Source organism: Capsicum annuum, unplaced genomic scaffold (genome assembly GCF_002878395.1).
Source record: "Capsicum annuum cultivar UCD-10X-F1 unplaced genomic scaffold, UCD10Xv1.1 ctg5012, whole genome shotgun sequence".
In the NCBI taxonomy this organism is placed as follows: domain Eukaryota; kingdom Viridiplantae; phylum Streptophyta; class Magnoliopsida; order Solanales; family Solanaceae; genus Capsicum; species Capsicum annuum.
Genome location: NW_025857967.1, coordinates 169293 through 174103, shown reverse-complemented (window position 1 = coordinate 174103; position 4811 = coordinate 169293).

Genomic DNA, 4811 nt, shown 5'->3' with positions numbered 1-4811 from the left:
CAAAACACTTTCTTTATGAAATCAAACATAGCACCAAAAGAATATCTTAGTTATTCCTAACATAAAATATTTTAAATTTACCCTAAAAATAGGAATTTCCACCCGACTTAAAAATCTACTTTGCCCCCAAAGTATACTTTAAAAGTAGAGATAGAAATACTTCTTGAGGCCTCTAGGCCTGGCTAGTAGAATATTTCCATATCAAGGGGTTTGGGGGACCCCACACTCTATTTTTGTTGTACTCTTTAGCTTAGGTTTTTTGGTACTCAGACTTCCCATCAACCTGTGACTCAAAAAAACAAAAACTAGTAAAGTAAAACTAAAAATACTGAAAATAATACCGACCTTAACTTGAGTTTCCTCCCAAGCAGTGCTTGATTTTATGTTGCAGCATGACCCAATCTCTGACTCATCCATTTTTCTTCATCCCTTCCTCACACTAGGACGACATAGTCTTATTTATTTTATACCTCTTAAGTGTGAACTCTCAAGGTCAACAACTCTCTAAATAATAGCCTTTTTTAGGCTCATCAATGTGCATCATCTTGGACTAGGTGGTTGTGTCTTAGGCTGCTTAATAAGGATGTTCGAAGAGGTCTTTAGTGGACTTAACTCCATCACCCCACACTTATCCCCTTCAATCACTATAATCCTACATAAATTGTTATTGTGGGATAGTTTTTTTATCAGTTTGTACACTTTGAATACTGCCTCTTGATCATCCAACCTTATTGTGAATGTGCCCTTTCTCACATCTATATATTATTGGTGATTGGAGGAGGCACTCTTCATTAACCTCAAAATCCAAAACAATAAAGTCAGCTGGAATAATAAACTTACCAACCTTGATGAGAACATCCTCTATGATTTATTCAGGATGAGTTGGGGTCTGGTCTGACAATTAGAGTATAACTATGCTCGGTCTTGGCTTCCCTAAGGCCAAAGTATGGAACAAGGAGAGAGGCATTTTGTTAATACTTTCCCCCAAATTACTAAGAATATACACCATCTCACTACTGTGAATTTGAATTGGGAGAGTGAAACTCCTAGGGTCTTTGAGATTTTGGGGCATATTTTGCATCACTACAAAACTACACTCCTCAGTTAGTGCTACTGTATCAACATCCTACAACATAACTTTGTTCATGACCCCATCCTTAAAGTACTTAGAGTTCATGGGAATTCCTTGCAAAATATCTAAAAGAGGAAGGTTAATGTTAAACTCACTGAATGTGTCAAAGAAATTCTTAAAGAATTCATCCTCCTTCGCTTTTATATGCCTCTAGAGGAAGGGTAGTGGAGGTCTCTCCTCCACCTGTTTAGCAATTTTTTTTGAGCATTCAAACTTCCTCAAATTTTCAACTACTTTGTCATCTACCTGTTTAGGAGCTAACTCTGTATCTACCTCCTTAGTTTTCTTTTAAGGTTCTTTCTTAAGCCTTTTACCACTCCTCAAGTTATTGCCATTACTTGTTTAGGATTTTTAATATCACTTGGCAAACTACCTTAAGCCCTAGAATTCTACGTTGCTACTATCTGACATATCTACTAATCCAAGTTCCTTATAGAAATATGTTCTCTTCATATATGATTGATTGCTCTTTATATCAACTGCCAATTGTGTTTGAGCAACAAAAATTTGTTTCAGCATCTCTTCTATATTTCTGGTGGCTTGATTTACTTGATCCCATAGTTACTAAAACTACTATTGTTGGGCGTTCTATTTTTATTTAGTTACTGAGTCTGCCACTTTAGATTGTAGGCATTCCCATAATTCGTCCTTTGAACATTGTGCACGAACATCATCGACTCAAGATTTACAGCACCATATCTATAGAATGACCATTATTTCCTTAAACCATGAACCAAGTGCTTGTCTGCTGAATTGAATTGACAGTTATTGCAGGCTGTGTAACCCTTAATATCATATTGTTGAATTGAGTATTTAACTAATTTTGTAATACAACAATCTAGGGAGATATAGAAGTAAATCGGTCTACCTTCAACATACCTGCAATCTTCTTTATAGCACTTCTTGAGTCAGAATGTCATTTAGGATTTCTTTGTGCAATCTAGTTCAACAAGGTAAATAGCTCATCATACATTAATTCCAACTCTTTACCACCTACTATTGAATCTATAAAAATTTGTGTTGTGATTAAGTGCCTTAACAAAAGTGTGAGCTAGTACCTCATTGAACTGCTAATGATGTGGATAGTCCCAAAGAAGAGCTTCAAACCTCTCTCATAGATAATATAAGTTCTCATCTGGCTTCTATTTGAAGCTCATAATCTCACTACGCAGTCTCTCAGTCTTGCAAGATGGAAAAAATTGGATGAGGAATTTCTGGGCTAAGTCATCCCATGTTGTGATAAAACTTGTCGGCTCAGCGTTAACCCACATCTTTGCTTCCCCTAACAGTGAAAGGGGAATAGTGTCTTCCTAATATAATCAATTGACATACCCATAGGTATGAATGGGTCACTGATCTCTTGAAAGTTTCGTAGGTGGACTTGTGTATCTTTATGTGAAATCGCCATAAACTATCTACTATTTATCAATAGCTGCACCATATTTTTTTTTAGCTTAAAGTTACCTCCAACAGTCAGTTTCTGAAAAGGGAAAGTCCAATTTATCGAAAGTGGGATTGCCACTTTGTGAACTATTTTGTGGGTTAGTTGATCTTAATCTAAGAGAGCGGGATTGTCTTATTTCTCTTGAATTTTTTAGATATGAGGGATAAGGATTACTTCTATCCTCAATTGATGAAAGCGTTGCTCAGGTTTGAGGCTTGGTTTAACCAATACCCTATCCCTTGCAAGCTTACTAGTCTGTAAACCCATTCCCTACAAATTCAATACCAAGACCAATTGTAAAGCACCAAATAAATCTAAAAATTAAAACTAAAACAAAATTAGTTGCCAATTTATATGTCCCCGACAACAGCGCCAAAAACTTGATTGCGCCCAAGTGCACATGCAAGTATATATGGTTTCACCAAGTAATACAATGGCCTTAAATAAAGCTGAATATTGATCCCTCAGAGACTTGTGTTTAGCAATAATCAAATTCTAGTTTAAAAATTGATATTAACTAGTGCAACATAACCAAAACAGTTTTGAAAGCTTATCAACTAAAAGTAAACTAGAGTAATGCAAAAAGGTAAAGAATTTAGGCAATCAATGGATAAAAGCCCGGCGTTAAAGCACTATGAACAATCATAATACGCTATTGAACCTCGTTTGTTAAATTACTTATCTTAGTTGTTGATTCACGGGGTTTATTTTATGATTATGATCTCTTGAGCCTTTAATCAACTATCTAACTTAGACCCACAACAACATTGTTGAGCGGGGATGTGAGAACTATGCTAAACACATTTATTTTTCATCTTGTAGTGAACCAAGTAAGGCTTATAGGTATATCTCTATCCTAGACGCTAATAAAAATCCATTATTTTATAAAAAAATAAGAACCATACTGTATCTATCCCCACGTTGTATCTTCTAATTCCCTCTCTCATGATCACAAAGTTGACTATTGATGCATTCTAAGGGTCACCAATCCTTAAAATAGTGATAAAAAGGATAAATAAAAAACCAAATATTATAAGCAGTCCAAAGAAACTCAATTCAAAGCAAAAGTAAACATGTTCTTGGTCTTAACCCCGGAAACAGGGCGTTTATCCACTAATAGACATAATGTAATCAAAGTAATAGAATACATGATATAATCCATTAAAAAGATAAATTAAATAGAAATAAACCTTGATTAAAGTGTGTAGAATCCCCAAATCTCCAAATTGTCCAAGGTATCAAATAACAAGTACAAGTGTTGTATTTATAATAGGAGAATTTTGGCCAGTGTGGGACTAAGTAGTGAGCTGCATTGCTTTCTCCATGGGAGAGAGGTCCACATAGCATGTATTGATGCTAGGGAGAGAGTGTATATCCTCTTTGCTTATTCCTATGGATAAAGGGGTGCGTCGCATCCATATCGCGTGGGCAAACTAGAAAGTGCAATTTGCCTTCTTAATTATCTTGTGCATTTTTCCTTCAAAACCCATGCTTGTGTGTCATTTTGACTTTATTTACAGCTTCTTCAATGTACATATATCATCACAATAAACTAACCAAGAATCCTAATTCATAAAACACCATGTGTTAGAGCTCAAAACATTACAACATCAAGAACGGTGAACTAGAAACTAAAGATAAGAACTAATATCATCCTTGAAATCCTTAACTTATTGCTTTGACTCTTGGCTTATTTAAATTACACTCTAAACACTATAAAAAAATTTCTAAACAATTTATTACACAATCATACCACTATAAACTCATCCAACACATTAGACTCCATCGAGATCAAGTAGAGCGACACCTAGCTCAAACTAGTAACACTAATTTTCTTGTCTAGCCTCAAAATGATCAAATTTAATCTAAACTTGTTTGAAAATACCTTTAAACATTGTATCACATACTTAGACACTTTGATGATTTTTAGTATCATTATTTACTTATTAAGCATAAAAGAAGTCCTCAAAACAAGACTGAATACGCTAGTATAACAACACTAAGGTGCATAAATCCACCTCAGATCATTTGTATTCGGAGACAGTTTTGTTCTTTTTCTGGATATCTATGTATATTTTGACTTTTCATTATTTTAGTTGGTTCTTATACTGTGACACTAGATTTTGGGATATTCTTACGGTATTTTTGATTATTTACTTTTTACTTTTACTATATATGTGTTGTTCGACTCTGTTCTAGGAGTCTGCCTTGGATTTTGGTTTTTACCCTTCATTT